This window comes from Lithobates pipiens, unplaced genomic scaffold (assembly GCF_037356315.1).
Source record: "Lithobates pipiens isolate NorthernLeopardFrog02 unplaced genomic scaffold, aLitPip1_a1.2 Scaffold_18, whole genome shotgun sequence".
In the NCBI taxonomy this organism is placed as follows: Eukaryota; Metazoa; Chordata; class Amphibia; order Anura; family Ranidae; genus Lithobates; species Lithobates pipiens.
The window spans coordinates 13,914,931-13,932,440 of record NW_027507758.1 but is presented as its reverse complement, the minus strand read 5'-3'; positions in this window follow the sequence as shown (position 1 = coordinate 13,932,440).

Here is a 17,510-nt window from a genome sequence, read left to right as displayed (position 1 = left end):
GCCGGCCAGGAAAGGGGGGCGAGCGAGCGCGCCCCCCCTCCTGAGCCGTACCAGGCCGCGTGCCCTCAAAATGGGGGGGTGCCTTGGGGAAGGGGGGGCCGCGCGGCCCCCCCACCCCAAAGCACCTTGTCCCCATGTTGATGAGGACAAGGGCCTCTTCCCGACAACCCTGGCCGTTGGTTGTCGGGGTCTGCGGGCGGGGGGCTTATCGGAATCCGGGAGCCCCCTTTAAGAAGGGGGCCCCCGGATACCGGCCCCCCACCCTATGTGAATGAGTATGGGGTACAATGTACCCCTACCCATTCACCTGTGAAATAAAGTACAAAAAAAAAACACAACACAGGGGAAAAAATATTTTATTGCACAGCTCCGGGGGTCTTCCGTCTTCGGGGGTCTTCTCGCCGGACTCCTCCGCTATGTGTGTGTAGCTCTTTTACTAGCGGAGGAGTCCGGCTTTCTTCCTCCCCGCCGCCGGCCTCTTCTCCCGACTTCGGGGGTCTTGTCCCCCTCTTCGGTTCTTCTGCCGGGCCACCGCGCCTTCTTGTAGCTCTTTTACAGGCGGTGGCCCGGTCTTCTGTCGCCGCTGCCTTCCGTTCTTCTGTCGCCGCCTTCGGTTCTTCTGCCGGGCCACCGCGCCTTCTTGTAGCTCTTTTGCAGGCGGTGGCCCGGTCTTCTGTCGCCGCTGTCGCTGTCGCCGCCTTCCGTTCTTGTTCTTCTTCTTGTTGTTCTTCTTCTTCTCCAGGCGATGTTGACACGTCGCTCCCTCCGGCCGGAATGCCAGAGCCGCGCTGTGCGGTCACTTATATAGTGACAATGGGGCGGGGTCACATGGTATATGTCACATGGGTTGGTCACATGGGTTGATGTCACATGGGGACTATGACATCGTAAGGGGGCGGGGTCACCATGTGACCAACCCATGTGACATATACCATGTGACACCGCCCCATTGTCACTATATAAGTGGCAGCGGAGCGTGTCCCTGGCATTCCGGCCGGAGGGAGCGACGTGTCAACATCGCCTGGAGAAGAAGAAGAAGAACAAGAAGAAGAACAAGAACGGAAGGCGGCGACAGCGACAGCGGCGACAGAAGACCGGGCCACCGCCTGTAAAAGAGCTACAAGAAGGCGCGGGGGCCCGGCAGAAGAACCGAAGGCGGCGACAGAAGAACGGAAGGCAGCGGCGACAGAAGACCGGGCCACCGCCTGTAAAAGAGCTACAAGAAGGCGCGGTGGCCCGGCAGAAGAACCGAAGAGGGGGACAAGACCCCCGAAGTCGGGAGAAGAGGCCGGCGGCGGGGAGGAAGAAAGCCGGACTCCTCCGCTAGTAAAAGAGCTACACACACATAGCGGAGGAGTCCGGCGAGAAGACCCCCGAAGACGGAAGACCCCCGGAGCTGTGCAATAAAATATTTTTTCCCCTGTGTTGTGTTTTTTTTTGTACTTTATTTCACAGGTGAATGGGTAGGGGTACATTGTACCCCATACTCATTCACATAGGGTGGGGGGCCGGTATCCGGGGGCCCCCTTCTTAAAGGGGGCTCCCGGATTCCGATAAGCCCCCCGCCCGCAGACCCCGACAACCAACGGCCAGGGTTGTCGGGAAGAGGCCCTTGTCCTCATCAACATGGGCACAAGGTGCTTTGGGGTGGGGGGGCCGCGCGGCCCCCCCTTCCCCAAGGCACCCCCCCATGTTGAGGGCACGCGGCCTGGTACGGCTCAGGAGGGGGGGCGCGCTCGCTCGCCCCCCTTTCCTGGCCGGCCGGGTAGCGTGCTCGGACAAGGGTCTGGTGTGGACTTTGGGGGAACCCCCACGCCGATTTTTTTCGGCGTTGGGGTTCCCCTTTAAGCCCATTCCAGGCGGCGGAGCCCGCGACGTCTCCTTCGCAGGCCCCGCCTACCTGTACACGCGCTCGAAATGGGCGGATTTGCCTCCGCCTTACGTGGGCGAGTTCGTTCATTTCAAAAGTTGAGCGGACTGTTTGCCGAAACTGTTTGACGAACAAGGTTGGGCAAACAGTCCGCGCGTGTGTACGCGGCCTAACACAATATGCCGCCATTGTATTGAAATCCTGTAGTGCCCACAAGGTCCCCCTCCTCAAGATGGCACATGTACAGGACTGTCTGAAGGTTGCCAATGAACATCTAAATGATTCAGAGAAGGATTGGGAGAAAGTACCGTGGTCAGATGAGACCAAAATTTAGCTCTTTAGCATTAACACGACTTGCTGTGTTTGGAGGAAGTTAAAGCGGAGGTCCACCCTAAAGTGGACCTTCCGCTCATCGGAACCCTCCCCCCCTCCGACGCCACAATTGGCACCTTTCAGGGGGGAGGGGGTGCAGATACCTGTACAGTACAGGTATTCTGCACCCACTTCCGGGATAGCTCACTGCGGAAAGGGGCGTAGATTACGCCCCTTTCCGCAAGTTAGTCTCCCAACGGGCGGGCGCCCCTTTCCGCAAGTGCCCCGCTGCCTGTTGGGAAACACACAGATCACAGAGGCAACGGGGACCGTCCTTATTGCACAGCGCGACTCGCGCATGCGCAGTAGGGAGCCGGGAAATGAAGCCGAAAGGCTCCATTTCCTGATTCCCATACCCAAGATGGCGGCGGCAGCACTCGAGAGACGATCTAGAGATCGGCTTCGGGTGCCGACATTGCGGGCGAGCTGGACAGGTAAGTGTCACTATTTTAAAAGTCAGCAGCTGCAGTATTTGTAGCTGCTGGCTTTTAAAAAAAAAAAAAAACGCGGAATCCCGGCGGACTCCCGCTTTAAAAATGCCAACTATGACCCTAAGAACACCATCCCTACAGTCAGGCACAGAGGTGGAAAGATGATGCTTTGGGGGCTGTTTCTCTAAAGGTACAAGCTAACTTTGCCACATTGAGGGGCCAATGGACAGGGCCATGAATTGTAACATCTTGGATGAGAACCTTCTTCTCTTAGCCAGAGCAATGAAGATGGGTCGTGGATGGGTCTTCCAGCATGACAATGACCCAAAACATACCACCAAGGCAACAAAGGAGCGGCTCAAGAAGAAGCACATTACGGTCATGGAGTGGCCTAGTCACCTTAAAGAGGAAGTAAACCCTTTCAAACCACTTTGACCTACAGGTAAGCCTAGATTAAGGCTTACCTGTAGGTCCAAGCAATATCTCCTAAACCTATATGGTTTAGGAGATATTTGCCCGAAAATGGGCACCGCTGTCTACGGCGCATGCGCCGGAGACAGCAGCGCGCAGGCGCACTAAATGCGGCAAGTCCAAGAATGGATTTGCCTAATTTGTCGACTCCCGTGCGCATGCGCGGGAGTGACGTCATCGCGGCTTCGCCGAATGGCAGCGGCGGAGCTGCGAGACGCGACTCCTGTGCGCATGCGCGGGAGTGACGTCATCGCGGCTTCGCTGCTGTCATTCGTCGGAGCTGCGAGACGCCACCAGCAAGATGGATGCGGCGGACTACAGGGGACAGCGGCGACTTCGCTGGCTCCTGTGTCAGGTAAGTGACACATAATGAGCTACTATGCGATGCGATGCATAGTAGTCCATTATGCTTTACCTTTGCAGGGAAAAAAAGAGGAAGTAAACCCATCAGGGTTTACTTCCTCTTTAATCCTATAGAAAATTTATGGCGGAAGCTGAAACTTCGCGTTGCCAAGCGACAGCCTAGAAACCTTAAGGATTTAGAGAAGATCTGTAAAGAAGAGTGGACCAAAATCCCTCCTGAGATGTGTGAAAACCTGGTCACCACCTACAGGAAACGTCTGACCTCTGTGTTTGCCAACAAGGGTTTCTCCACCAAGTACCACCAAGTCATGTTTGGCTTGGGGATCAAATATTTATTTTATTCTCTGACCTGCAACTCCATTTATAACATTTGTATTATGTGTTTTTTCTGGATTTTTGGTTGATCTTCTGTCTCTATCAAAATACACCTATGATAAAAATGATAGACCCTTCATTTCTTTGTAAGTGGGCAAACTTATACAATATGCAGGGCAGAAAATCATTAATTTTCCCCACCGTAAGGTGACATTTTGTGTCCTATCAAATAGCGGAGGAGGAGGCAGTGCTGGATCAGTAATCTGTATATATAAGGGGACAGTTTGGGTCCTGTAAGATAGTGGAGGAGGAAGCAGTGATGGATCAGTAATCTGTATATATAAGGGGACAGTTTGGGTCCTGTAAGATAGTGGAGGAGGAAGCAGTGATGGATCAGTAATCTGTATATATAAGGGGACAGTTTGGGTCCTGTAAGATAGTGGAGGAGGAAGCAGTGATGGATCAGTAAGTTGCATATACAGACATCTGTGAAGAGAGAACACTCTCCTCTCCCAACCCTTTACAAACTCTTCCTCCTCGCTCGCTCTCTCTTTTGAATTATAGCAAATGTTATCTGCAAACAAACTTGTTCGGCTCCTGAAAACTCGCAACAGAAAATTTGGCGTTTTTTTTTCCTTTATACTCCTCCGCCGCTGCCGCCGCCATCGGTTCCAAAGAAACACTTTGCTGAACACGCGTCCGCTTCCTCCTCTATTCCCAGCTCCGCCGCAGAAGTCCTTGAATGCAAATGATGATTGGAAGCGGCTAATGTTTCTTCATATCTTAATTAAGAAAAGTCGCCAATCTTCCACGCGGAAAGCGCGAGTCCCTCGTCAAGTGGCTCCGCTCGGCGCTCTCCTGCGAATAGCTGGCGTTTTAAATTCCTCCGTCTCCCGCATTGCCCATGTGCGTCACGTCGGTGTTGTCGCTGACCCTCTCCATCAGCCGTCTCCGGAAATCATACAAGAGCCTTTAATACTTTCAACTCAGACAAAGAAGAGGCGGCCGGGGAATACGGCGAGATCTTTCAATGGCTCCCGCCGACGCCGTTGCCTTGGGGCCTGCGGCTGCGATTGCCTGTGTAATTGCTTACCATAAGGTATTAATTTTTCCAGCACGGCCCACAGGTGCATATCAATTGGCCGCTATAACCGAGTGCGGAGGAATGGCGAGTTTTATACTGGGGACACCGCCAGCCTGATAACAGCTGGTCTGGGTTCATCGCCGCACATTTGTTTTGCAACGTTATTAAATAACATAAAAGAGAAGATTGGAGCAATGACATTCTACTACATCTGGAAGAAGAGTCCTCCAGCAGTGCAGAGTATTTCAGGAGAGGAGAGTCATAGAGGAAGGAGCAGAGTCCTCCTGCAGAGCAGAGTATTTCAGGAGAGGAGAGTTAGATAGAGGAATGAGCAGAGTCCTCCAGCAGTGCAGAGTATTTCAGGAGAGGAGAGTCATAGAGGAAGGAGCAGAGTCCTCCTGCAGAGCAGAGTATTTCAGGAGAGGAAAGTTATAGAGGAAGGAGCAGAGTCCTCCAGCAGTGCAGAGTATTTAAGGAGAGGAGAGTTAGATAGAGGAATGAGCAGAGTCCTCCAGCAGTGCAGAGTATTTCAGGAGAGGAGAGTTAGATAGAGGAAGGAGCAGAGTCCTCCTGCAGAGCAGAGTATTTCAGGAGAGGAGAGTTATAGAGGAAGGAGCAGAGTCCTCCAGCAGTGCAGAGTATTTCAGGAGAGGAGAGTTAGATAGAGGAAGGAGCAGAGCCCTCCAGCAGTGCAGAGTATTTCAGGAGAGGAGAGCTAGATAGAGGAAGGAGCAGAGTCCCCCAGCAGTGCAGAGTATTTCAGAAAAGGAGAGTTATAGAGGAAGGAGTAGAGTCCCCCAGCAGTGCAGAGTATTTCAGGAGAGGAGAGTTATAGAGGAAGGAGCAGAGTCCGCCAGCAGTGCAGAGTATTTCAGTAGAGGAGAGCTAGATAGAGGAAGGAGCAGAGTCCTCCTGCAGAGCAGAGTATTTCAGGAGAGGAGAGTTATATAAGGAGCAGAGTCCTCCAGCAGAGCAGAGTATTTCAGGAGAGGAGAGTTATAGAGGAAGGAGCAGAATCCTCCAGCAGAGCAGAGTATTTTCAGAGAGGAGAGTTATAGAGGAAGGAGCAGAGTCCTCCAGCCGTGCAGAGTATTTCAGGAGAGGAGAGTTATAGAGGAAGGAGCAGAGTCCTCCAGCAGTGCAGAGTATTTCAGATAGAGGAGTGTAGCCAGGTGCTGAGCTACAGCAATATGCAGAAGGAGACAATGCCTTTTATTCTTCTCCCCTGAGATACTGATTTTATGCTGCACCATTCTCCTCCAGCCAACAGGAGGAGGTAAAGCCAAGCAAGCCCATACACTTCTATGCAGTACGCTGAGAATCCTGGGAGTGCAAGTTTGAGATGGCAGCCCTCTAATGGGACAAATTAACTTCTTACAATACACATCCCCAAATCCACTGTCATAGTTGCCAACAAAAAAAATCGGGACACTTTTTTGGCAGTGGGCGGAGTCGTGGTATAATTAGGGGGCGGGGGGCAGGCGTTTATGGGTGTGGCATAGGAAAAGGTAAAAATGTGGCGCGCACAGCGCGCCGCGGTGAAAAATTGGCGTGGTTTACGTAAAATAGTGGGCATGGCTTACATGGGGAGTGGCTCGAAGGGGTGTGGTTAGAGTCTGAGATGAATGCGGGATGGAGAGGGAAAGGAGGGGGGTGGAGAGAGGGAAAGGAGGGACAGCAGCCCCCCGATCCTACACCACAATAGCAATATGTGTTTTCCAGAGTTTGACAATCAGCAGATAAAGATACTCCAAATACCTGGTGTTGGCGCTTCAATCATCCCGGCGCCATGATTGTTATGGTGTCAGGATGATTGAAGCGCATTATTTCTATTATTACATTGTAATATAAAATGAAATCATTCAACTCACCCTAATGCTGAATCAGTGGGAGCCATGAGCGCGTCACTAGCCACGTTGCCTGCCACCAGATGCCATCAGGACTCCCAAGCGGAGTCTGTCCTTACATCAGGTGCCCCATCAGAGGTACCTTCCTCACATCTGTGTCCATCAGCGGAGCCCCTCCTTACATCTGGTGCCCCTCTGACATCCACAGACCTGCCCCCACATACTCCACAGACCTGCCCCCACATACTCCACAGACCGACCCCCACATCTCCAGACTGGCCCCCGACATACCACTGGCCCCCCACATCCACAGACTGGCCCCCCACATTCACAGACTGGCCCCCCACATTCACAGACTGGCCCCCCACATCCAAAGACTGGCCCCCACATCCACAGACTGGCCCCCCACATCCACAGACTGGCCCCCACATTCACAGACTGGCCCCCACGTTCACAGACTGGCCCCCACGTCCACAGACTGGCCCCCGACATACCACTGGCCCCCACATTCACAGACTGGCCCCCAAATCCACAGACTGGCCCCCCACATTCACATACCATGACTGTCACTGGCCCCGACATACCACTGGCCCCCACATTCACATACCATGACTGTCTGTGACTGGCCCCCGACATCCAACTGGCCCCCGATCCGACATCCACATTGTAGACTGACTGGCCCCCGACATGATGCATGCTGCCGTTGCCATGCGCAGATGACTGTGGCGCCGCCCACCGCCCTTTACACTCTGACTGACACAAACAGTAACACACTAGCAGCGGGGGTGGGCGGCGCCACAGGTGTAGACCAACTTCTGGTCTTCTTAAAAATGGCGGCCGGCGGAGACATTGTCTCCGCCGGCCGCCGACCTCTAGCGGCCGGCGGCAAAAAAATGGGAAATTCAGTTTCCCGGGACAAACCGAATTTCGCGGGACATTTCCCGGGACAAAATTAATTCGGGACAAATGTCCTAATCGAGGGAATGTCCCGCGAAATTCGGGACAGTTGGCAACTATGACTGTGCAGTAGGAGGAGTGGAATGATTTTTATTAAACTGTTCAGGAAAGCTCTTCCTTTTGGCACTAAGGGAGTTAGAGAGAGGTCACCTCTGTCTGGAATTTTGATACGCTACTTGGAGACCATACCAGCGAAGATCTGAGTGTGAGACTGGGAGTGAGGACACCCAGGGCAGGGAAGCACTTCCCAAATTAAAGTAGCTGCACCACTCCCGCAGGGATCTGGAGTGTCCACTCAGCCTCTGCTTCCCACCGCTGATCACCTGAGGCTTTTGGAGAGAGACTGAGGGCCCCCTCCCCAGTGAAAGGTCTCTGCAGCATCCCGTAGACTGGTGAGAGGGCTATTTACCCATCGCTGATACTGCTATAAGGGACTGAGCCACTGAGAGCAAGACGCCAAGTGTACCCAATCCATACTGAAGTCTATGCCTCACTTACTCCACACCTAGACTGCACCTATACCAAACCTATACCATATTATACTGAACCTTTACCATCATAACCACAACTGCCTTGCAGTAAAGCCAACACTATACCATACCTATACTGCATATAAGTTTACTAGGACTGTTATTAGGTGCAAAGACACTTTTAAAGGACCCCAACAATAGCCGGCAGAAAAACATTTCAGGGCTGCTCCTCCTGTAATAATTATTCTGCAAGTCCCTGCCCCTCCGCTACCATCCTCCTTATCTTTGGACAGTGCATACCCAGTCGGTCTAGGACTAGAATCGCCACCATAAATGAGCTCTGGCAGCATAGTTCCAGCACTCGGTAGATTAAACTTTACTACTGCTTACTGCTGCACTTGAGGTGGCCTTGCTACTATTTATGCTGATCGGGACGCTGAGTGTCATCTTATGCCTAGTCCTTATTACTAATCACTTTGTATGCTGAATTATGTTATTACCATTGCATATATATATTTGGAATTGTTGGGTCAGTTCTAGGGACAGATTGTCATATCCACATCCCTAAGAAATCGATTAGAACAAAATTAGAGAGAGCACCACTCTCCCATAAGGTCATGGGCTTTCCCGGATATGTCACTGTCTCTAAGATAAGCACAAATACAGTGGATAATAATAAAATATAGATTTATTACAAAATATACAAATCATAAAACTTTTTGACAGTAACATTAGGCCATATAGAGAATTGACCAAAAATCACAAAAAAATCACACAATACGGTAGGTACATAAAAGAACAACTGGAAGGGGACGTGCACAGAAACCTGGTAATGGTGGTGGATACACACAAGGTGGTACAAATAAGAAGCGTATTGTTTCACCTCAGGCACCCCCTCCAGGACTAAAACATGGGGGGAAATATGGGGACACCAGTAGCTACACATGGTGAATCGGCGATGGGCACAGCTTTGATGTCGATGTTTGGGGATGAAACTAATGCTAACCCAAGTACATATAAAGAACAAGGAACAACCACCAAGGTCACTCAAACCAAACCAAATACCAACTCAGGTACAGCCCCTTTAGGCCTAGTTCATACCCCTCAAACCCTATGGTACAGACACGAATGGGTCAGATAGACCCATTCATGGTCAAACAGACACAGAACCATCAGGACTAAATGTAGTTAACCTATCCTCCTACCCTCTGCCTACAATCGAAACAGAGGTACTCAAGTTGGGCCTAAGTTTCTGTCCCCTTCAAAAGATTAATAATTTGGAATTGGTTAAAGATCTGTATCTATTTGCAAGAAACCTAACTTATAAATATATTTTCGATAAGGATCGGGGGCAAACAGGAATACGGGAGGAGGATTTGTATAATGGTTTTTAAGGCTCAGGATTTCCAGACTTTAAAAACTTTCATCCAGTTGCTGGATGAGAATGAAAGAGCTGGTGGAGCCGAGCAAATGGCCCTTTCCTCTTCGAATGAGGAGGATATAGATATAGATGTGGATCATGAACCGGTGAAATTTAAAGCCAAGCTCAAAAAAATTCCCTCAACTTCAGACATGCCCAGCTATTTGGGCTTGTCTTAAGCAAACCATGAAGGAAATTTATAGTCTTTCCCTCACACGTCAAACTACCAGTAACCTCACACAGGTTAAGAAGTTAAATGGCCTACTACATCTAATTTTTATGGCCTCCCGAAGGTCCATAAAAACCTCAACAACCCCTCTGGACACCCGATAGTCTCGGGAATTGGATGCCATACGAAAACAGCGAGCAAATATGTAGATAGACAATTAATTACCCATGTCATTGGGATTGCCATCATATTTAAAAGATACTTTGGAGATGTTAAAAGTAATTGAAGGTCTAACGGTTCCACCTAGAGCAATTTTAGTGGCTATTGACATCGAGGGCCTATACTCCAGTATCCCCTATGGGAAAGGGATTGAGGTCATTTCGGGGGTTCCTGAGGGAACAGGATAGAAACAATTGGCAATTGTGCAACTTTGTTACAACACTGTTGAAACATGTTTTAACATCTAATATCTTCCTGTTCAATGGGTCCACATACCTCCAGGTACAGGGGGTTGCGATGGGGATGTCTTGTGCCCCATCGTATGTCAACCTGGGGGGTGGGAGAGATCCCTGTTCTCGGATGACAGTGCATCGTTCTACCTCCACCATATCTTATTGTGGCACAGGTACATCGATGATGTGCTGGTCATCTGGACAGGGACAATGAGACCCCTTTTACATCAGGGTGTTTTGCAGGCACTATAGCGTTAGAAATAGCGCCTGCAATCCGCCCTAAAAAAGCTGCACTATTGTCTGTAGTCTGAAAGCCCGAGGGCTTTCACACTACAGCGGTGCGCTGGCAGGACGTCAGGGAAAAGTCCTGCCAGCAGCTTCTTTGGAGCGGTGAAGGAGCAGTGTGTTTACCGCTCCTCCACCGCTGCTCCCCATTGAAATCAATGGGGCAGCACTGTAATACCGATGGCAAAACGCCGCTATTGCGGCGTATTGCCGGCGGTTTTAACCCTTTCTCGGCCGCTAGCGGGGGTAAAAGCGCCCGCTAGCGGGCGAAATGCGCAGCAAATCCGCCGCAATGGGCGGTGTGGTGTGAAAGGGGTCTGAATGAGCTTTTCGAAGTTTTATGACACTGATCCACCAGGATCAGTTCCGCACATTATTAGCCCACAATTGGCACTTCCTTGCAGAGGACCCTATAATCTCTAACTATGTATCAGATCATCCAGAGATAGTAGGAGATCACGTTCTGTGAAGGATAGCCTGGTACATAGCCACTGCACACCCCCAGAAGTTTTGGAGGGAGCAGTGGGCGTTAAGGGTACCTATAGATGTGGCAGCTATGACCAATGCCCTTGGATTAGGAAGGGTGATGTTTGCCCACTACCAAGAGGTGGTTATCTTAAATCCAGGACATATGCTGATTGCAGAACTATAGGTGTAGGTGTGGCATATTTGTGCTGCTTTTTACATTGGAAAGACCAAACGTACCTTTGCAAGATGAATACAGGATCATCTGTATTGTCTTGAGACAAATGTTGGCCTTTGATGTATACCAATTTTTAAGCATGTAGGCCTTAACCATAGCTATGATCCCTCAGTTATTTCATTTTTTGCCCTAGAAGTAATTCCCCAGCTAGAACGGGGAGGTAATTTTGATAAAATGATCTTGCAACAGGAGGCTAAATGGATCTATAATCAAAGGGCAACCAGTCCCCCAGGAGTGAAAACAACACTTACTTTCAAACCATTCCTGTACAGGTGTAATAATTCCCACAGGGATCATTAGGATCTGCTCCTGTTTTTGCCACACGTTTGATTAAGTAAAATGGGAATTTCCATGTCTGTAAATAAACAACTATTAATGCAATTTCTGCAAATTTACAATTTCTTGTTTTTTTGTGATTTCCTTTTTGAAAGATATATTTTTTTAATATATTATTAATTGTGTTGTTGAATGAATGAATGAATGAATAATTTGTATAGCGCACAAAGCAAACTGAATCGCATCAAGACGCTGTGCGGAGCTTTGTTGTCCAGCTTCTAGAAGAGGAAGGTCTTGAGTTTTTTTCCTGAAGACCTGGAGGTTTTCTTCCAAGCGGATGTTGGTTGGTAAAGCGTTCCATAGCCGTGGTCCTTGAACAGCGAATCTCCGTTCCCCCTTAGATTTGTACCGGGATTTGGGAAAGAGGAGGAGGTTTTGGTTAGATGATCGAAGACTGTGGTTGGGCGTGTAGTGTTTTATTTTCTCGAAATAGGTATTGAGGAGCGTTTTCCATGCATGCATTTGTGGGTGAAGCAGAGGGTCTTGAATGTGATTCGATTCTTTACGTTTAGCCAGTGTAGGCTCCTCAGGGTAGGGGAGATTGATTCCCAGGGTTTTTTCCCTGTTATCAGCCTTGCCGCCATGTTTTTGGATAAGTTGTTGTTGACTCTTTGTGACAATTTTGCATTATTGGGGGTGAGCTGACTCTTATCTGGTGTGGTTAGTTGGTGTGGCGCTCGGGTGCCCCTGGTGGACGAGGGGGCTCCCTTCTTGTCAGGGACCTGCTGTGACAAGACGGAGGTGCGTGCGTGCGCACAAGGGTACCAGTCGGGCAGCGGCGTGTGCATGACAGCACGTGCCGGACGCTCCTGTGTGTGCATGCGCCGGATGCGTGTACGCGCGCATTAGATGCCGTTTGGCGCCAATAGGCCTTTAAAAAGGACAGCAGCTTCAGCTAGTGATTCCTGAAACCCTGCATCTGCCTTCTGATCACCTGTATTGACCCGGCTCTGTTTAACTTACCCGATTTCTCAAACTCTGACCTTGGCTTGCCTTGACCCTGCTAGAAGGACTTCTTGCTGATACCTTGTTGCCGACCCCTGCCTGTTTATCTGACCCTGCTTCAGCTACAGCCCTACCTGCCTGACTACCTGTGTCTGACCCGGCTTGTCTTACTCTGCTCCAATCTGTACCTGCTAGCTTCCAGGTCGCTGACCTGCACCTGCCTCCTCTGACATCTGCAGCCGGACCTTCCTGGTGGCTCACCGTCCATCCATCCATGCCTACACCACCAACAGGCACTCCTACCTCACTGCGCTCTCGAGTATACTGTTCCCACTCCATTGGCTCTTGAGCCAGGGCTGTAAGAGAGGTCTCCTCCTACACGTCAGACTCTACTACATGGTACATAACACTTCTCCTCGGTACCCGTCTGCCTAAAACATCTTTGGCAGACGGGAGGCGCTGTGCGCGCAGTCCTCTAATCGCAGTCTATGACGCGGCTGAGGGCTTGACGTATGCGCTCTTACAGGGGCTCCCGCGGCGGATATGACGTCACTGAGCCGTTTCCGGCTCAGTCATTTCCGGCGGGATCGTATCTATAAAGGCGGAAGTGACAGGGATAGTCAGTGGGACGCATACCACGGTGATGGCCAGGGCTGGACTGGGACAAAAATGTGGCCCTGGACTTCATCCAGACCGGCCCACTCTAATTTTGCAAACACGCACAAAAACAATATGCTGTGCACTTGCATGAGAGTGACGTCATCATGGCCCAGCTATCCACACAGCAAGAGCACGCAAAGCGACAGCATGCTGCTGGAGGGCTTTGCTTCAAAGGTAAGTTTGTCATATGACAATAATCAGTGGGAAATGCCGGCAAAGTGCCACTGCAGCGCCACTTTGCGGGCGGTTGTAACCCTTTTTTTGGTCGCTAGCGGGGGTTAAAAAGCGCCCGAATAGCGACGGCACACCACCCCAGTGTGAAAGTAGCCTAAGAGTAAAGTGTCCCAGTGCAAGAAAACACAGTGTGATCCCACTTGCTTCCACCTTGCACAAGTGTTATCACACTACCCAGAGTTTTTTATTGCACTGGGACACTTTCCTCTTAATGCATTTTTTGCTCTTTTTTTTTTTTTTTGCTCTGCATATTCGAAGAGACCAATTAGCACATTCTTTTGCACTTTCATACCATGGACATAGTTTGGATAATTATAAGCATGCTGAAAATATTTTTTGCACTTATTTTTGGCACATTTCAATATTTTTTGAAATTTTTACCTGGACAGGTTCCTGCAGCACCGTTATCCTCCGGCCTCCCTCGTCCACCTCTCTGCCTGTTTGCTGCTCTCCGGACATCGCACGGGTGGCCCTGGCTCATTTCAATTCACAGCGACCGTTACCGCGGGGGCCACCGGAGATAGCCGAGTTTTGCTGGACAAAGCCGAAGAGCTGTCAGAGAGGGGGGGGAAGCCGTGTCCGGAAAGAGCCGAGCGGGGGCGGAAAAGGACGCGCGTGGGCCGGAGATGTATGCCGTATCCGGAAAGAGCCGAATGGGGCGGAAAAGGACGAGCGTGGACCGAAGCTCGATACCTAGCCGTGGGCAATACAGCGGTGCTCAAATTAATAGCTGCGCGTTTCGAGCAGCCATTAATCTGACAGGCTGACACTGAAACCGGCCCACTGAGCCATCGGCCCACCGGGAAACTCCCGGTAGTCCCGATGGCCAGTACATGCCTGTCTGTATCTCCATTTTTCTACACACAACCATGCACCTTATCTTTGCTATACCCAGGTAACTAGCCATGGACCTAGATAACTCTTAATAACAATGTTTCGTTATCTAGGATATCAGCCCTTGACGCTCTAGTGGGCAGCTGAGCATTCAGAGTGTTACTATATTTTTATATATATATATATATGTTTTGGGTAGCTACTTCTAGCCATTACCTAGGGTAGTCTTAGGTAGATCTAATGGGGATATACTGCTTTGTATATATGGATATATGCACCAGTTGGCTTATTGTCCCACCCCCTGTCTATCTCCCCCTCCCTTCCTCTTTCCCTCTGTTTTCTTTTTCCTTTTTCTTTTCTCTTTTTCCATTCTTTTTCTTCCTATTTTCTTTTTCTCTCTTCCTTTGTTCCCCCTTCCTTTCTTTCCCTTTTTCTTTTCTGTTTCTTGTTTCTTCCCTCCTCCTTCTTCTCACTTAGTACCTTTTTACCCCGAAAATAAGACCTAGCGTGATTGTCGGTGATGGCTGCAATATAAGCCTTATTTTCGGGGGAAACAGGGTAGGGCTTATTTGGGGGGTAGGGCTTATATTGCAGTCATCACCGACAATCACGCTAGGTCTTATTTTCGGGGAAACAGGGTATCTAGCGTAGATGTAGTCTATTTTTATGTTCCTACATATATGATGATGTAAAGGATTTTGCATCTGAATATATATGTTTGGTTATGTAGATAACTATTGGTTTAAAATCATCTTGCCTTGGATATCATCCAATACCAGTTCGGTAGGGATGAAACGGCCAACCCCCCCCCCCGGGGATTGGTTCGCACCAGAACCTTTGAACGGACCAAAAATTTGTATGAACTTTAGAACCCTATTAAAGTCTATGGGACTCGAACGTTTGAAATCAAAAGTGCTAATTTTAAAGGCTAATATGCAAGATATGCAACAGACAACACCAGCAATAAGGGGTATCTTCAGGTGTATACTGTGCTGGAGGCACACAACACCCACTAACTCCTGCAGATGCCTGCATTAGAGAACACCAGCAATAAAGGGTAGATACAGGTGTATACTGTGCTGTGCTGGAGGCACACAACACCCACTAACTCCTGCAGATGCCTGTATTAGAGAACACCAGCAATAAAGGGTAGATACAGATGTATACTGTGCTGTGCTGGAGGCACACAACACCCACTAACTCCTGCAGATGCCTGTATTAGAGAACACCAGCAATAAAGGGTAGATACAGATGTATACTGTGCTGTGCTGGAGGCACACAACACCCACTAACTCCTGCAGATGCCTGTATTAGAGAACACCAGCAATAAAGGGTAGATACCGGTGTATATTGTGCTGTGCTGGAGGCACACAACACCCACTAACTCCTGCAGATGCCTGTATGATAGAACACCAGCAATAAAGGGTAGATACCGGTGTATATTGTGCTGTGCTGGAGGCATACAACACCCACTAACTCCTGCAGATGCCTGAGAAAAGAACACACTGTCTCTGCCTATCTTGCTCTTTCCCTGCACACTGGAACACACTACACAAAGCTGCCGCACTGGCGGCCTTATATAGTGTGGGGGGTGTACTAAACCCCCAAGCTATAATTGGTCACAGGCATCCTGCCTGTGGCCAATTATGGCTCTCCTCGCTGCTGGCGCTGTGATTGGTCAAGCATGTGGGGTCACAGTGCATGATTGGCCAATCATGAGTCGGCAATGCACTGTGATGGCGTAGTGCATTGTGGGCCGTTCGTGCCACACGAATTTGGTGTGAACGGCCCACAGAGTTATGAATTCTCCGAACCGACGAACGGTCGATGTTCGAGTCGAACACCGAGCTCATCCCTACAGTTCGGTGACTCTGACATCACCGTTCAATTACCGGATGAGGATCCGTTCGTTCTTTTCTGATGCTACAGTTGGTACAAGGTTAATGTCATAGAATCTGGTGGGCACTTATATTAATGTTATCAAGTTTCACATGTATATGATGAATAAGTTAATTGTAATTGATACTAATGTTATCTTTGTATGATGTTTTTGTAACTTATTACTAACTTAAATATGTTGAGCTGTTGAGCTGCCCAGAAGAAGCAGATAAGTAGTGAAACGCGTCGGCTTACTGCACACACAAGCATCTTTCAAGCTTTTATATGGACTGTTTATCATTTTTGGTCAATTCTCTATATGGCCTAATGTTACCATCAAAAAGTTTTATGCTTTGTATATTTTGTAATAAATCTATATTTTATTATTATCCAGTGTGTATGTGCTTATCTCAGAGACAGTGACATATACCCGGGAAAGTCCCATCACCTTATTCTCTCTAATTAGGTTATTACCATTGTTATTCCATTTTATGCTTGCCTGGTCACCAACCATATTGGGTGACAATATATTAAGTTTGCCTTCACCTCCTGGTATGGTGCTGGTTTTCTTTGATATAGCAGTACACTATATTACCAAAAGTATTGGGACACCTGCCTTTACACACACAAGACCTTTAATGGCATCCCAGTCTTAGCCCTTGTACACACGGTCGACGGAATGTGTCCTATCGGACCGTGTTGTCGGATATTCTGACTGTGTGTGGTATGCATTGGACTGTTTCCGTCGGAATATCCGTCGGAACCAATTTTCCAACTTGTTGGAAATATTTTCCGACAAACTGGTCTGATAGGACATACTCCGATCATGTGTGAATTTTGATCGGACAAAGTGCCACTCATGCTCAGATCAAATTCCTACACCAAAGCTATTGGCTACTAGCCTGAACGTAGTCCCGTCGTAACGAAATAACGTCAACACGTTCTGAATGATCGGATTTTTCGACAACTTTGTCCGACCGTGTGTATGCAACAGTTTCGGACAAGATCCGAAGGACAAAATCCAACGGATTTGGTTGTCGAAATCTCCGACCGTGTGTACAAGGGCTTAGTCCGTAGGGTTCAATATTGAGTTGGCCCACCCTTTGCAGCTATAACAGCTTCAACTCTTCTGGGAAGGCCGTCCACAAGGTTTAGTAGATGTGTCTATGGGAATGTTTGACCATTCTTCCAAAAGCGCAATTGTGAGGTCAGGCACTGATGTTGGACGAGAAGGCCTGGCTCACAGTCTCCGCTCTAATTCACCCCAAAAGTGTTCTATGGGGGTTGAGGTCAGGACTCTGTGCAGACCAGTCAAGTTCCTCCACTTCAAATTCGCTCACCCATGTCTTTATGGACCTTGCTTTGTGCACTGGTGCACAGTCATGTTGGAACTGGAAGGGGACTTGAATAAGCG